The sequence below is a fragment of the Dermacentor albipictus genome, unplaced genomic scaffold (genome assembly GCF_038994185.2).
Source record: "Dermacentor albipictus isolate Rhodes 1998 colony unplaced genomic scaffold, USDA_Dalb.pri_finalv2 scaffold_15, whole genome shotgun sequence".
Classification (NCBI taxonomy): domain Eukaryota; kingdom Metazoa; phylum Arthropoda; class Arachnida; order Ixodida; family Ixodidae; genus Dermacentor; species Dermacentor albipictus.
The window spans coordinates 6,823,844-6,842,447 of record NW_027225569.1 but is presented as its reverse complement, the minus strand read 5'-3'; the positions used below and the strand labels follow the sequence as shown (position 1 = coordinate 6,842,447).

General features: G+C 47.2%; 1 pseudogene; it reads left to right on the top strand.

Moving 5' to 3' along the window:
* Positions 1–11,437: 11,437 nt before the first annotated feature.
* Positions 11,438–16,077, top strand: LOC135918523 (uncharacterized; annotated as a pseudogene).
* Positions 16,078–18,604: the final 2,527 nt, after the last annotated feature.

The window sequence follows — 18,604 nt, the reverse complement described above, 5'->3', positions numbered from 1 at the left end:
CAGAGTGGGCTCGGCGCTTGCAACGTTCCAGCGCGTCGTAGACACGGCGTTAGCAGAAGTGAAGTAACATACCTGTCTTGTTTGCTTGGATGACATCGTCGTCTTCGCCGGAAATTTCGACCATCACCTTAGGCGGTTTGCAACAGTACTAGAGGCCATCAAGTCGTCAGGGCTCTCTCCGAAGCCGCAAAAGTGGCGCTTCGCTTACGATGATCTTTGTTCCCGGGCCATGTGATCAGCAAATCTGGAGTCCGCGCCAACCCGCAGAAAACAGCTGCCATTACAAAGTTCCAGCAGCCCATCGACGAACAGTGCATAGATTCCTTGCCATGTGTGCCTACTACAGGCGCTTTGTCAAAAGCTTTTCATGCATCGCTGAGCCACTGACACAACTAACTAAAGGCGTTGTCGAGTTCAAGTGGGAAACACCTCAGGCCGACGCATTTCAAGTACTCAAACGACGCATGCTGTCGCCACCGGTACTTGCGCACTTCGACGAGTACGCCGATACAGACGTCCACACTGACGCCAGTAGCTTCGGCCACGGTGCCGTCCTAGTCCTGAGGAAAGGCGGACTTGAACTGGTGATAGCTTACGGTCGCCGGTCGCTGTCGAAAACGGAAGGTAATTACTCTACGACAGAGAAGGAATGCCTCGAAATTGTTTGGGCCACAGCAAAATTCTGCCCTTATCTATACGGTAGGCCATTCCAAGTCGTCAGCGACCATCACGCGTTATGTTGGCTGGCGAACTGAAAGGACCCTTCAGGAGGCTGGCCCGGTGGAGCCTCATACTGCAAGAATATGTCATCACAGGAAGCTACAAGTCCGGACGAAAACACTCCGATGCCGATTGCCTGTCACGTGCCCCCATTGCACAGCAACCGCAAGATGACGAGGATGATGACGCGTTCCTAGTGATAATAAGCGCGGAATACTTCGCTGAACAGCAATGATCAGATCTGGAGCCATAAAGCCTCGTCTAGAATTTGGAATGGCACACCGACATTTTCCCTATGGTATTTAAGCGAGGATTGTCTTTGTTCTCGCTTGGAAACAACCTACTTGTAAAGAACTTCTCACCAGTCCGCACCAACTACCTTCTTGTTGTTACCTCAGCGCTGCGTCCAGAAGTACTGCACGTCCTACATGACGATCCGACCACTGGACACCTCGAATTCTCCCGGACGCTTTCGAGGATACAGGAAAAGTAATACTTGCCGCGCCTGAACGCCGACGTTGCCCGTTACGTCAAGACATGCCGAGACTGTAAGCGAAGCAAGACCCCACCGACTAGGCCAGCGGCAGTACTACAGCCGATCGAGCCTCCATGCCGACCATTTCAGCAGATCTGGATGGAGTTTTTGAGGCCCTTTCCGGCGTCAACACCCAGAAATAAGTGGATTGTCGTGGCGGCGGAAAACCTATCCCGTTTCTTTGAAACGGAAAATCTACCGAAAGGTAGCGTAATCGAAGTGTCAAAATTCTTCGTCGAAAACATCCTGCTTGGACATGGCACCCCATACTGAACTCCTCATAACCGACAGAGGAACGGCCTTTACAGCGTTTGCTTCAGTGATTCGTACATCAGAGAACAGTTCTGCAGAAATACCATGCCGCCATCAGCCAGTACTTTAAGGAAGTCCATGCAGATAGAGTAGGCTCATCTGAACCTCACGTACAGACTCTCTACCACCTCATGCAGTAATCAGACGCGAAACCATGACTGCAGAGGTCCGCGTCATGTACGGCGCCTCATCGCATGAACACGGCGGAGCGCCATTAACCTAGATGCTCAATAAAGGCATCAAGCTTGGTCCCGAACTCTTGCACCTGTTCCTGTAGTTTAGATGCAGCAACCCTGTCCTTACTGCTGACATCCGGAAGGCGTTATTCAGATACACAACCGATCAGAAGACGGAGACGCTCTTCATTTCCTGTGGATAGACCAGCTACCGGTGTGTGAGCACCCGTCCCGACAATCTTCGAGTGGTGCATGACCCGGATCCCTTCCAAAGCGTAATCTAGCCTGCTCTTGCGGTCAGCAACCCTGTAGCACCACCTCGAAACATGGAAAACAACGCACTCGGACCTTGCAGCCTGCCTACAATGGTCATTCTACATGGACAACTTATCCTTAGCCGCGTCTTCCGAAGAGGAGACATTGGAGATTGATGAGGAAGCGAATGCTATTATTATCGATTACAGGAATGAAATGAGAAAATGGTGCTCGAACTCCTGCCTACTCTACACCCAGTTTTTGAACGACGGCCTCTCACTTGTTAATGTTAGCGAGCAGAGACCTAAGTCCATGGTGCTTTTTCTGTTTTGGGACAGCTGATCAGATGAAATCATCCTCACCATGCAAGTCGTACTCTCTTACATTTGAACTCAACCATCGATGAATCGAACTGTTTTACAAGCCTTCGCCAGGCTATCCGAACCATTGGGCTCCATTTCAGGTGACATCTTGACTACGGTTCCTGCGGCTACGGCGGCAGTGCATCGATTTGGCCGAGGCTCTGCCACCTCACTTTGAGAACTTGTGGAAGAACTGGGAGTCGGAGCTACCTCTCTTCTGCCCTTTGCATTGCCTGCTGCCTCTCACTGGCATTGCAAGATCATGGAGTTCCGACAATGCACTTGTTCGCTGACGCCAGCCAGTCGTAGTCTTTGCAAAGCTATTACTAGCCGACGGCAGTTTTACCGTCCGTCCTCTTATTGGCAAGTCTTGCCCGGCCCCGCTGAAGCCGATTTCCCTATCGCTTTTAGAGCTCCTTGCGTGTGCTTGGGTGGCGACATTATGGCATTACATCCAGAGAATGCCCGAGCTCTCATCATGTGCCAGTTCCTCCTGGACTAAATCAAAGAGAGCATTACGTTGGGTCTCTGGCGACGCTCCCTGCTTCGAGACTTTTGTAAGGAACCATGTTTGTGAGATTCAGACTCTCTCCCAAGGTTACACTTGGTGTTACTTCGTGAGCACAGACACTCGGCAGAGCTTTTGACGCGCAGAGTACCATCAGTTCTAACACGAGAAACGAAGTGGTGTACTGTACCACTGTGGTTCACGGAAACAGCAGGAAACTGGCCTTAGAAACCTTGCTCTGCACTGACGGTGCATGACCTCAACAGCGAACTTGCATCTGCGTACCCAGCCGTAGTTTCGCCGCAAGCCATACGTCCACCGATACTCCTGCAAGACCTCGAAACCTATAGCTAATTCTCCAGATATTTGAGAGTAACCTCGAGGATTCTGAGGTTTATTTGCAGGGCTTCCCGAAACCAGCCATTCTTGTCTGGGTCATCGACGTCAGTGTAAATGAATCACACGGAGGGGTACTCGCTCAACTGGTTCAGAAAACCGCCTTCCCAGCCGAGGTCGCCGCACGTAATGTCTGACCAAACGCACGCCAACGTGCTGACCCTAAGGGCGGACATTGACCACGATGGGCTGCTTAGAGGCGGAGGCCCCTTACAGGAACCCGATGGGCCAGGTGAACTTAAACACCTAATTATGTTAACAACTGACAAGGTATTTACACGGCTCTTGGTGTCTGCAATACATGTGCGTCTTCTACATGCCGGACTTCAGCTGGCGTTTGCGGACCTCCTGACAAGATTTCGGACCTTAAATGGGAGACGGAACATTAATAACGTACTTCAGTTATGCTTACCGTCTCACCGTGGACGTTTGCTTTCAGCGTCGGTCCTAGTAGCAACACTACCGAAAGATCGCATAGCAGAAACGTCACCGTTGGACGTCGTGGGGAGCACACTTTTGCGGCCAACTGTACTGCCGCTCTACGCAACAGTGTACGAAGCTCTATGATGCCGTTTCGTGCTGAGCGGTGGCATGAACAGTGTGCATAGAAATAACCTCGGAAGTAAAAGCGCCCTTGCATTCACCCTTGCCTATCCTCGTTTTGCTCCCAGGCGTGGCATTCGGTCTACAGTTTATTCCGATAAAGCCATGACATTCCGCAGCTGATCGAAACAACTGCAACTGCTGCTCAGCGAGACCCTTCACGACCAGGCATGTGCTCACCGCATCAGGTTGAAATTTATCGCCGAACGAGCTCCGTCTTGGGGTGCTTTCTGGGAGCGCGTCGTCCGCAAAGTTAAGGACGCGCTGAAGCGCTGCCTTAGAAGACGCAGGTGGAAGCGACTGTCAACTTCCGTCCTCTAACGCAGCTCTGTGTGGACACCGAGGATGCAGAGGCACTAACGCCATCGCACTTCTTAGCCGGCAAGTGCGTTGTGTAAATACCAGCAAGAACAACCGGCCGTTTGCCTAGCTCCACCGCGCCAGACTTGCGAAGGCGGGTAATGTGCAGAGACGAGCTTCTGCGCCGAATATAGAAACGATGGAAAAAAGAATATTGCCTTCTCCGCTTCGCTCATCACTGCTAGCCGTCGCCTTTATATGGACTGCGCCTTGGCGACATGGTGATGCTCAATGACCACAAGGTACCAGCTCTGCAATGAAAACACGGCAGAGTTGTCGAGGCGTTTCCATGCAGCGACGGCATCGAGATATATTTCATGATCGCCTTCCCGAGGGCCAGCAAGTCACGCGCGCCGCTTTAATAGTTGTACCCCTTAGAGACAAACGACCACACCATGTCCATGTGAGGATGTTGTCTTCCGCGAGAAAGCGGAAGAGAATATCAACAACAGCGAGAAAAAAAAGGAACAAAAAGAAAGAAGTATTTGATCAGGCCACAGGTGTCGGTCTCTTTTCTGTCCCTACATTTCCTTTGAAACGGGGCTGTGACAAAATGTTCCTTAGCCTGCTTGATTTAATTACACTCTAAGAAAAATCTCCGGGAAAACGGGAGTAACTGCGCCGTTAGTCCTAAAAAGGGCGCTTTCGTCCCTCAAAGGACTAACTGCATGAATGTGCGTGCCGTGTGCAAATTTCGGAGAGTAAGTGTTTAGTCCCTGCTCGGAAAGAGAGCAATGGGAGGACGAACGGCAACAGTTACTCCCCAGGCACTTCGCTGTTTTCGTCCGTGTCGTGGAGCGATGTGGCGAAAACGGTATCGTATTTAAATCGTGAATATTTCGAAGTTAGTGCATTGTGTATTGAACTACATGCAAAGCAGCACCTAGCCTCTTCGAAAATTACGTGAAACTTAAAACTGGAACGTGAAAAGGCATGCCCTTCGTGCGCACCCCATAAGTGAGCGATACACATTAAACGCGCAAGTCATTGATAGACGGCTAGATTTTCTTGGTCAATAGTACCTAAGTTCCTTCGGTTCCAAGGAGGTTGCGAACTGAAGCGATGTGTAGCTCAAACCGCACACCATAGGTGACAGAGAAATTGCCCTTCTCTGTCGTCTTCGGTGCCCCGTTTGAGCTCGCTACACGTATACATGGCGTAGTGCCTCAGTTTAAATCACCCTAATAATACTCGGGCTGATTTCTTTTCGAAGTCGCTTATGGTTGCAAGTACACTCAACGTTAGACTCTCACTGCATAGCTTGCACAGAATACGGAGTCATTTTTATATTGCCGCACTTGTGTTTCCATGCTTAACCTTGTCTAAATATCCCGTCTTGTCAACCAAGCGGCGTGGTGTAGTGGTTAGAGTACCTGACTTGTGAGCGAGAGGACGTGAGTTCGACTCCTGCTCTCTGGCACGTTTTTTTTTTCAGCTCATTAATTTATTTTATTATGGAATAAATGCCTAATTTAATTAATTCCACCTTTGCGGAGCATCGGAACGAATTACCGTTACTCCCTTGAGGACCATCGGGCAGGGGCAACAGTTAGTCCCCGAAGGAGTAAGCGCATGGGGAGTAACGGTTCATCCCAATTCAGTTCGTCCCCAAAAGGACTAATGGTTGTGGCAAATCAGTTAGTCCCCAAAAGGACTAACCTCCCTACCCCTTTTAGTCCTTTTTTTCTTAGAGTGTAGGTATGCAATATACGTTTTTTCATTCAACGTTTCTGTATACACCTCAATCGCCTTTCTCTTCCTCAAAACTTCTGCATCTGCCTGGTATCGCTTATTATACAACTGCTACATGCCGTGTCACGTGGTGCAATAATGTGCAGCTGCATTGCAAGATGTTTACGTCGCGACGCTACATGCCGTACATCTAGCGCGTAGCTCCTCGCGCGCTAGGGCGCGAATGTAGGGCATGTTTCCGCACCTGCTAGCAAACGCTGGGGTCGCGCTGTCGTAGCCTAGCTGAATATCGTGAGTAGCGCACAGGGCACGGGTTAGATCCAGGAGGGAAGTGGCTGCCTTTGTTTCACAGTCCTGGCGATAGCTACGACTGACACCACCGGCAGCGTCCCCTATCGTCAACCGCAACAGCTATTGGAATGAGCCCAGAACAGCATCCCACAATTGCTGAAAACATATCGATGACAAACTGGAGGGTTGTCAGAGACGGCGTCATTGACACTCAGGTCACTCTTATATGCTATAGCTCAATGGGGTATCAGTAGAGTGTCATGACGAGTATAAAAAGTCAGGCTATTCCACGCGTAGAAAAACCCAGCCTTTCAGGGATTAGGCAGGAGTTCGCAGCAGAGCAATAATTTTACGGACTTCGACAGTAGCGCACGCCCAATAGAACTGTGTACGAAACTGCTTAAAGGGGCCCTGAAACGGTTCGAACAAATTTTGTAGGCGCATAGGGTACAGCTTAAGTGGAACATTCGCACCACAATTTAAGTGAAGCGTTACGTATTAATGGAGTTACAAGCGATTAGAAGTTACCCTCCTCCCTAGCCATGCCTTTCCTCCTCAACTCGCTCGCCGAGCGAGCGGCGCTAAGCTCCGCCTTCACTGGTCCTGCGTCACGATGCGACGTCACATCGTCCACTTCCGGTTGTTGGAGCACGCCTCCTCCCGCGCGAGACCTCTCCGCTGGCCGCTTGGCCGTCGACCGAGAGCCATCGAAGCAGCGTGCGTTGCGAGCATTCTGTCGTAGCGCCGAAGGTGGCCGGTATTCCGGTAACCACAGGCAAGCTGGTCATTTCGGCAAATGACTGGAGGCATAAAACTCAAGCTGATGAAGGAACTTCAGAGTAGACGTGCGTGAGCAGCCTGATCGGTCTGCACTGTCCAGACACTTGTTGGCGCAGCGCTTAACCAGTCAAACGAAGCGCTAATATTGCTCTAACCAAGTGTAAAACATTTTAAACATTTATAAGAGCAACGTGTTGATGATTACACTCCTGCGAAAAATACACACCAGCAGCAAAGAAGAATGCACTTCGCTGCTGCTACTGTGTATGGTTGAGCTCTGTGCCACCAGGTGGCTGCACCGTGCAGACCATTCACATTTACCTTTCTGCTCATCTCATGGCTCATCCCGGCGCAGTCAAGCGGCCAGACCCTGTCCCCTTGCGCTTGTGTTTGCCCTAATACCGGGCTTGCGAAACGCTATTGCGTTAGTAATCTTCCGCTGTAAAGTGACGGCCACAAACGCGCAAATCCTGGCGCCTATCGGATAGCCGCAGTCCGATGCGCAGCAGCCAGTTCGCTCGTACGCCTCCTTGCAGAGAGACACGATTTCGCAACTTCACATCTTTCCAGTCGCTACGTCTGCAGCCCACAACGCAACAAGGGTGATTCATCGTGCTCACGAAAAGACTGATCGACACTGACGGCGGAGCTCTCGTCAAAGACTGCGCACGTTGTAACACAAGCAGACGACACTTGCTGTGTGCCGGAAGTGCTCAAGTGTACTAAAAAACTATTCTTCTGTATTCTCTTTAAGTTATTTTCTTTTTACAAAAACAAAGTAACTAACATTCCAACTATTACGAGCATCATTTGTTCACCATAAGGTTGGAAAAATTATGGACCACGCGCCCTGGTCAGCCAACCAGATAGCTCGCCCACGTGACGTCATATGGGTTATTTGCATCATATGGGTAGGGGCGGCCTAAAATTCCGCCGAGCAGTGCGCTGCGATCGACAGCGATGTGCATTTGTAAAACCTTGTAATAAATTACACGCTTTACGCAGAGCACTTAGATGTGTCAATTAATGATCAGAAGGACTTACTCTAAAGACTCAGTACGTTTGTAGAAAATCGCCAAAATCGTTTCAGGGTCCCTTTAATGTCCTCCGAGATCAAAAAAAAAATTCACCGACGATTACGGTACTGCCTAATTCAAACTTGAGCGCAGCTCTATACGTGCTTTCATTTAACGATACATTTAACAGCGCGGACAAACGGTCTTCTGCGGTGCAGTGCAAACAAAATGAAGTGTGGCGCAACTACCTTGCCTATCTGGAGATCGCGAGGGGCAGCGCGTGGGTGACCCGTAGGCACGATTCACAGCAGCCGCCGCAGGCAGACATCCGCTCATGCAGCGCTCGGTTTCCACACATGGTATCGACGGACGCGCTTGTTGAATGCCATCGGTGAACAGACGACGGTGCACTACACTGGCGCCATCACGTAGCGTCGTCGCCGCAGAGCCCGTCTTGCGCAGCACTACGTTTTCATTCTCACGCTTTCGCCGTACTTTCCGCTTTCCGTCAAATGGCTCCGCTGCGCCTTCCTCCTCCGTTTTCATCCTCGCGCTCTCTTCGCTATCGCAGACTTAAAACCAATCCATCCCCCCCACCCCTTGCGCTCCATATTCGGGCTTTCATGCGTCTCTGTGTTCGTTCGGCTGGTTACGCCGTGGGACACCCACGGACGGCCACGCTAAACGCAGAAACGGGCGCCTCCGTTCTAATAACAGCGCGTGACAAAGATGAAACCAGGTGCCGTCGTCGGCTCTCACTTGGGGTCTCCGGCCGATTGGCCACAAGAGGACGTTCCAATGCTCACCCGCGTCAGCTCGAAAGGCACAGGTGGAGATGCTTATGTTCGTAAGACTGCTACCACATTATCGTAGAAAGGACTTCTTACGTGGGCAGCTGCGACGCCTGTTTTAGTTTTTGGTTTTGTGAATCGACCTACGCTTATATGGCTCAAGTAGAGAAGTTCGCGCCTGTGATACCATTACATACACGCCTTTTGTGGACTACAGTTATCTTCTTTGCAGTGACGGACATCGCAGGCTTGCTGATATTATGAGCGGTTTCAGCTTTGGGAATAGGCTTTTTGTTGGTAAGGTTTTCATAAACCAAAGTTTGTTCGTAAGTACGCCGAGTGAATTCTGCTTCAGGATACCAGAGAACTAAATATCTTTCATGGTGATGGTTTCTTTACGACGTTTTCTGCGACTTGTTTCCCGTTCGATATCTCACGGTGCCGAAGGGACAGGTAAATAACATGAGTCTCCCACGTCTGTAAACACGTGGTTGCCCACGGGGCACTGACACCGATCACAATCAAGCACACCGGTAATGGTGTCTAATAAAGTGACTGAACTGTTCGAGCCGTGATTTACGAGATCAGTATGTGACAGCGGAGGCGAGGAAAACACACAAAGGACAGCCGCTATTCTATGCATGCGTGCAGGCACTGTCTGCCAAGTGGTTATATTTTCTATTTATGTCCGAGTGCCATCGTCGTTCACAGTTCTTCGAGAAATTGTTTTCGGTGTCTTCCATTTAGGGTTGAGGTATGCAGAGCTGGAAACTTGAGTGGTGATGTGGAAATGTCCGCTGCTTAGGCGTAAGCTCTGTTCTCACGCAAGCTTTCCACTATTATTTTCCTCATAGCTTCCAGTTTTGTTTGATGCCAAGATGCCATAACAGCGCATTTGTCAGTTTGCAGAACCGAATAAGCATATTCAGTCTATGCGGAACAAAACATGTGCAGAACTCTTCGGTAATTTCAGGTCTGGACGAAAACTTAGTCAATAAACCTACTAGGCAATATCTAAAGATCCTATTGTTTATTACTGATCCATTCATTCATTTTCTTGTTTTTTAATTGTTTTAAATTCGCTTTGGTGGCATTAGAAAACGACATTTCCAATGATTATTATCGACAGCGAAATACTAACATTCGTGTGCCCAGGTCGCTATCCTGGGGCCACTTGGGTTTCTAACATGGCACCCGCTTTTTCTTAGTTGCTTGCACCATGGCAAGCGTTACTGAGAGTGATGATATGGGAGAGCAAATATACAGTGTCACTTTTCTACTTCAGGGGTGCTATAACGTAAAGCCGTTCCAAACGTTTCTATTCCTTTTCTGCAATCAGCCCTATACAATTGGTCAAACTGTTTTCGGGACACCTCCAATTCACTTGTCTTTCATGTGATGTCAGGAAATCAGCAAAAACTTCCAATCTAATATGACGTTGACGCTGAGTATGCATGATTAGACCAAACAAACAAAAATAATTATTTTTGACTTTACGCCTTTTTACCATCAGGTTTCGAACTGCACCCACTCCCCATATCTGTCATGCGACGTCACAAAACCGCGAATACTCACCACGTCCAAGTGACATGTCCGCAATAAAGATGCATTAACATGCCGTACATAAGAGAATTTTTCCGGAATTGCTGGTGACGGCCGCGTTCCCAAATAAGTATAAGAGGGCTGCCCGTCGATCGCTGTGACAGTGGCTACTCTCAGCTGCCCGGGAGAATAGTTTATTTGCGCATAATAAATATATTTGGGGGGCTGTATAACGTTTTCGGGCCCTTTCGGCACATACAAGGCGTCGCCCTGCCAACTTTTCTTCGCGAAGGATCCGTTCTAGCCACCTTTTCACTATTTAGTGCACGTCTCCAGGATTTTACGCCAGACACCGAAAGCTCAGCAACTAGAATCGGGCCAATCGCCAACGCTTACACGACGCTCCTCATCGAGTTATCTACTTTCACTGGGTTAGCACGGCGTCGCCGAAACCCTCTCAATTTCTGCGTGTTCTTCACCTCTGGCCAGCGATTTAAAACCGAAAAATCCGTCAATTAAGGCAATGCCATGTGCTTTGAACACACAGTGCCCTCATTTAAACGAAAATAAGGCTTTATTGACCTGTTCAAACAACGGTGCGAGTCACCACCACATGCAGTGACGTAAATTTGACCTCAGCAGATTAGAATAAAACAGATTGCATTAGTTCTGCGTTACAGAGCCCCATTTTGAACGTCGTCATTCGCTATCGATGGCAGCTCATGGGTAGTGCACTTTATGTAACTTAGCTGCTGATTATACTAAATAAATAAAAGGACGGGGCGCAGTGTTCTTCCAAGTGCCATCATCCCGCCTGGCAATCACTACAGGCAGAACTCCTTTCGCTGTTAACACATATATTTGGCTCAATTTCTTTACTTCTTAGTATTCAGAGAAGGAAAATAGCGGATTGCTCTACTTGTACAAAAATAGGGGAAAAAAACAAGTGAATGTGACTTGAATGTTGTATCTCTTTCTAGGAGACGACGAGGCAAACAGAAGTAGGGTGGAATAACGGATATCGGGAGCATTAGTTGGGGTAAACAAGGTAACAGTTAAACAACGGGCACGACGCTCTTTTCGGCACAAACTCACGCTTCTTCATGTACCAGGTGCTGCTCGGATTCTTCGCTGTCGTGGCGAACGCCGACTTCGCGGTGGAGCATGGCTTCACCAAACCTTGGCCAGATGCTGCTACAACGGATCTGCAATCACCTGCTCATGTCTTACACGGTCCGCAAGATTATTTGCTGGAAATCATGTACGATCTCCGACGCACCGAAGTAGAATCTGCGCATCGGGGAACCTTTCCGGTTCCGCTGCGCGCGGGCCATATAAAAGACCAGCCAAGCCTAGAGTGACTGGGGCACGACGCTCTTTTCGGCACAAACTCACGCCTCTTCATGTACCAGGTGAGTTATCTAAATGGAACTAAGTGTTATCGCTCTAGCAACGTTATGCTTTTAAGAGTGTCGTGCCCCATTAGCAAGCGACAAATGATTGAGTGTCTTGAACATGCCAGCCTGTGCTTCGTTCATGCTCTACTATTCTCTCTCTCGAACGGCTGCCTGACGCTTTCCCAAATCTTACTGCTCCTATCGGGGGATGTAGAACTAAATCCAGGGCCCATGAATGCACTTGAAGGTGACGAAATGACAAACATTGAAAGGATTCTCTTAGAAATGAAAACAGGCCAGGAAACTGTGCTTGCGAAGTTAACGGAAATTACAACAAGACAATGTGAATTAGAATCCAAAATTACGGGCTTAATTGAGAAGACGAACAATGTAGAAAGTCGTATTGCTCGGGTGGAAAAAATGGAAGATAAATTTATGGCTAAACTAGACGACTTGGAAAATAGAAGCCGTAGACAGAATCTGGTCTTTTTCGGATTGCCTGACAGGGAGCATAACGAGACACGGGAGGCGTCTGAAAAACTAATAACTGGAATATGCAAAGATGTGATGAAACTTGATGATATTTCGGTTGAACGGGCTCATCGCGTAGGCACTTTCAGAGAAGGGAAAAACCGGCCCATAGTAGCATGCTTTTCAAGGTGGAAGGCCAGAGAAAATGTCTTTAAAAACGCTTACAGACTAAAAGGAACTTCGTACGGCATCTCTGAAGATTTCAGCCGAGCCGTACAAGAAAAAAGACGTCAGCTTTGGAATTATGCGAAAGAAAAAAGAGAGAACAAAGAAAATCGTGTTCGCTTGAGTTACGATAAATTGATCATCAATGGGCAAACGTTTGTCTGGGATAGCGATATGCGGATGCCAGTTCCACTTCAGGCGCATGCGCGACTGCACAGAAGCAAATGACGCATTCCGAATTCCGTTCCTCTGAAAGATAACTCAGCACGTTGCTCGCAGCCTGAAGGGCTCTCTGTCCTGCTTGTAAATTGTCGCAGCATAAAGAACAAAGTCGATAACTTCATATCTTTAGTAGCCACTGTTAAACCTCAGATTGTGATGGGCACCGAATCATGGTTAGACAAGGATATACCTGATGTAGAAATCTTTCCGCCTGGTTTCACTGTCTATCGGAAAGATAGGCATGGACATGGCGGGGGAGTATTCCTTTTGATATCAAATGCATTGTCAAGTACACAAATTTTATTTGAAAACGATTCTGAGTCTGTATGATGCCATGTGAAATTGCCCAACGGAAACGGGACATTCTACCGCCCACCCGGCAGCACCGACTCATTCGGATAGCTGTATGAGATGCTATCTCTCCTGCCTAATAGCGTATTTCTAGGGGGGGGGGGGGATTTCAATTTGCCAGACTTCAACTGGAATGTCGGATGTGTGGCTGGCAATAGGTCCCGTATTTACACAGAGTTCGAAGAACTGCCCGGATTAAATGGATTGCAGTAGTACGTACTGGAACCTACGCGAGAAAATGCAATTCTAGACTTAGTACTTTGCAATGAGCCGAACATAATTTCAAAAGTTACTGTTTGCCCAGGTATTAGTGACCACAGGGCAGTTGTCATAGAGCTTAACATACAGCGAGTACGGATGGCACAAATTCCGCAAAGAAAAGTGTACAGCTACGACAGAGGACACTATGCTGCTATCAGGACCGAACTTGAAAATTTCTTTCCTACTTGCCAATATATGTCAAACGCACGCTGTCCGTTAACTTTGTGGTCAGCATTTCGGGACAAAATACTTGAACTAGTCGAAAGTCATGTTCCATGCAGGTACCTGCGGCAACGAAAAAAACAAAAACCTTGGTTTAACGTAGAAATACGTAAACTTATAAGGAAAGCAAGACAAAGGTATAAAATATTTTCTGCCGACACCAGTCTGGCAAATCAGGAACGCTTGCAAGAAATAAATAAGCTATTGAAAGCAACAATTAAAGCTGCCAAAGATAACTTCTTTGTTAAATTAAACTAGGACTTGAGAGAAAACCCAAAATCTTTTTGGAAATATGTAAAACAAAATCGAAAAGAAGACATATCGATACCATCTTTAACTGTTGACGGCAAAACCGTGACGTCGGACTATCAGAGGGCGGAATGCTTCAACAAGTACTTCCAATCTGTGTTTTCGCTATTACCTGCTGGGGAGACTTCGCTTTTGAACAACGCCAATCAAATCGATATGAGGCCAGACATTGAATTTGATGTCAGTGGCGTCGACGCTTTATTACGGCATTTAGATGACACAAAAGCAATTAGACCTGATGGAATATCCCCAGTAGTCCTGAAAGAGTGTCATGACATAATGTCTCCGTATTTAAGGATCATTTATAAGCTTTCCCTTGAAACAGGCCTCATTCCCCAAGATTGGAAAACGGCAAGCGTGACACCCGTTTTTAAATCGGGTGATAGAAAACTCAGAGAAAACTATAGGCCGATTTCACTAACGTCAATATGTTGCAAAATATTCGAACACATTTTATATAGTAACATATCTGCATTCCTTGACTCAAACGCTTTTTTTACACCTTCTCAGCACGGATTCCGAAAAGGTTATTCCTGCAACACACAACTAATAGAATTCCAGCACTTCTTATCTAAAACGATTGATAACAATAGTCAGGTAGACGCCGTTTTTATTGATTTTCAAAAAGCTTTTGATATTGTGTCCCATAAGCTCCTAGATGTAAAGCTCGCTGCATTAAATATAAACGAAAACATTCAAAATTCGATACGAAACTACCTAAACGGAAGAACCCAGTCTGTTGTCCTAAACAACGTTGCATCTTCACCAATAACTGTTTCTTCGGGCGTTCCTCAGGGAAGCGTACTGGGGCCCTTGCTATTTTTAATCTACATAAATGACATTGTCGAACTAATTACATCACCCATAAAACTATTTGCTGATGACTGTGTGATTTACAGAGAAATTACCACTGAAGATGACATAGATACATTTCAAACAGATTTAAATAAGGTAGCGATCTGGTGTAAAAAATGGAACATGAATTTAAATATATAAAAGTGCAGTAGCGTATGTTTTTCCAGAAAATTGTCCAAATTTCAGCACCGATATAACATCAATGGCACGCTTATCGACATACAGTCGGAATACAAGTATTTAGGAGTCTATTTTGCCGAATCACTCACTTGGCATAAACAGATTGACACTGTCATAGCAAAAGCTAGCAGGATGTTACATTTTATTCGCAGAAATTTTAAACAGGCAACACGCGAAGTTAAAGAAACTTTATACTTCTTACATGTTAGAACAATACTTGATTATGCTTGTGTAATATGGGATCCCTATCAAGATTACCTCATTAATAGACTGGAAAAACTACAGAACCAAGCAGCAAGGTTTGTTTGCAATAATTACAGCCCCTACTCTAGCGTTTCCGAAATGAAGGCCACTTTAGGATGGGATCTACTACATATGCGTAGGCAGAAGTTAAGGTTTAAACTATTGCACCGAATATATAATAATCAAACAGGTATTAATCGCTATAACTATCTCCTGGAACCAGATTATATATCGACTCGCTATGATAACAACAAAAAGATCTCAGCCTATAACTGCCGAACAAACACTTTTTACTACTCTTTTTTCCCCAACACAATTAGACAATGGAACAGTTTATCAAATGATATAGTAAATGTGTCAAATAACGAACTATTCTATTCAATGCTGTGACGGCGCTCTTGTAAAACAAATGTATGTGTTATATATCTTGGAACATGCTTGTCTCACGTTACATGTATGCCTTTAACAGCTATTGCAGTGATTCTGTTTGTCAGTATATCTATCCGAAAGCTTCTCTGTATTACTGGTTGTATTTTGTTCCCCCCTATGTAATGCCTTTATGGCGATGTAGGTCCTCTGTAAATAAATAAATAAATAAGTAACTTTCGACTCATAACATATACAGATCGCAAACAACATGATGTCACCAGATTCTTCCACTGCACCGGAAAAAGAAGAAGACATTGACTGGATGTTTGCCCAACCCCGGATACACCACGGTGTGCTACGTGCGGAGCTTCCAACCCCTCCGAAGGACATGATTGCACGCTTAAATGTTTTCATTGTGGTGGTGAGCACCCCGCCACTGACTCTTTATGTCCAGTAAAGCGACGCAAGCCGTTCAACAAGAGCCACGTGTTCGGAGAGCAGCAGAAAATGGCAGAGCAACAACTCCAGCACGATAAGAAGTCCAGCAATATAACGACATTTAACCGCGAGGCACCTACCACTACGGATGCAACACGTGGTCATCCCCGCTACCGATCCCGGCGACACAGCTAGTCCCAAAGTCGCAGTAGATCCAGGTTCTGCAGGCCGTCCAAGGACCAGAAGTAACCACGTAGTCGAAGCCGATCTGGGAGCCGCAGCCTGACGCAGCAGAAACAGCTACCGAAGGAACCTCAGGGTGCGTGGACGAAAACGCCCGACCATCACACCAGGAAGCTGACAGCGGTGAGTCGGTCAGTGCAGTTTCACCCTTTCCTTCTCCCTTCCTTCACCTCCATCCGCACAGCAAACAAACAAACAAAACAAACTGTCTCCCACAGGGACGCTTTCACTCACCCAGACACCCACACTTGCACCTGAGAAACTCCCTCACAATTCCTGCACCAAGTAAGAAGTGTGCGAAATCATAGAGGAAATGGCGACTGTTTCGAGAGCGGAGATGCAAAAAATGAAGGAAGAGATGATGGCTGATGTCAAGCACATGCTACAACAGGTCATACAACGAGCCATGGCTGACATGAAACAATTCATCAGTGAAAGTTTTAGCTCAACTTTCAGCCATCAAAACCACTCACTTCCACATAACACTAACGCCACTTAAGAACCGAGAAGGTCACACTCTTGTACCCGTCCGGCTCGTACAACACCTGCCCTCACCAGCGAGGTGGCATCAACCAGTCATCGCCAGCAAACCTAAGAGGCACGCTACCACCTCCTTCCGGTTGTGGCGATGGAGTTGTAGAGGGTACCGAAGGAAGAGGGGTTCCCTCACACAGTTCCTAGCCTCACCCACCAGACGTTATTGCACTGCAAGAAGTACATTGCGCTCCCACACTCACTGGATACAATGCATACACCGACAAGCGTGACACCACCAAACCACCACTAGCTGCCACCCTTGTGTCCAAGCAAACCACAGTGATCGAGCACATGCTCCACAGCTCCCATATTTCGCATGTGTTCGTAGAAATTGTATCGAGGAATCGATATGAAACCAGCTTGTTTTTACTTATTATCTACAGTGCACCCAAATCACAATGAGGCGACTTCGCGCAATTTTTTTCGGCCGCCAATAAACAAGCCAAAAAATTGATTATTCTGGGAGATTTCAATGCGTCCCACCCAGCCTGGGGATACCAAACAGAAACTCGAAAAGGCCGCCGTGTAGCCCACACCACGAACCTTCATCAATTCACCCTGCTGACAGAACCTGACACACCCACCAGAACGGGCAACAGCGTAAGCAGGGATACCTGTCCTGACCGAGCAATGGTCAAGGGGTTGACTCAATGCTTCTGGAACAACCTAATGGAGAATCTGGGCAGTGACCACAGCATTCTAGCCACAGAAGTCCAACTGGTGGCCATACGCACCCTAGAACGTCCAATTAAAATAATGAACTGAGACGCTTTCTGGCGCAATAGAACCAAATCTCAACAACACGACGCGCCATCTCTACACGAGTGAACACAACAGCTACAAGCACATTTTAAAGCAGCCACTAAGCAACTTACTGCAACAACAGAGACACCGGATGTGAACAGACACCTGCCCCATGTCTGGGATGCCTGACCAAACGATGGAAGAGGCAGCGGCACAACCCTAGGCTGAAACAAAGAATCGCCCGGATCACATCAGAAGCTGAAGAATACGCCACTAGCCTCATTATAGCAATTGGCACAACCTCTGCGACCAGCTTAATGGCACACTAAGTAGTTTGAAAACGTGGTCCCTCCTCAGAGCACTACTCAACCCAACGCACACAAAAACCCATACAACGAACACCGTCCACACTATCATCCACAAAGAACAAATCATAAGCCAACAAAGAACAAATGGGTGATGACGCGCTCCTCCAAACACTGCAACAGAGATGCATTGCTACAGGTCACCGAGAGGAGTACAAAGACTATCCACACGAGGAAGAAACCGAATTGGACAGCGATATTACAGAGACGATAGTATGCGATTGCTTACTGGTATCCTGTCTAACTCAGGAATAACCAAGAGTTGGTACGAATTGCATGTCAACGCTCACAGCAACAAGCCATGGACGGAGTGGAAAGAGGATGTTCATGGCTCTTTTGAAGAGAACAAGGTATTATTATCGGATAAGGCTATCGCATTCAAGTACAGGTCTGGATCTGCCCTCAGCTAGTTTTATGAGAAAAGGAGGCTACTCCAGACAGGATACCAGTAAGCTATCGCGGGAGACAAAAGATCTCATCAAGAAACGTCAATGTATGAAAGCGTCTAACCCTACAGCTAGAAGAGAACTGGCAGAACTTTCAAAGCTAATCAACAAGTGTAAGACAGCTGACATAGGGAAGCATAATATGGATAGAACTGAGCATGCTCTCAGAAACGGAGGAAGCCTAAAAGCAATGAACAAGAAAGTAGGAATTGGAAAGAATCAGATGTATGCGTTAGGAGACAAAGTCGGCAATATTATTACCAATATGGATGAGATAGTTCAAGTGGCAGAGGAGTTCTATAGAGATTTATACAGTACCAGGGGCACACAAAACGATAATGGAAGAGATAATAGTCTAGAGGAATTTGAAATCCCACGAGTAACGCC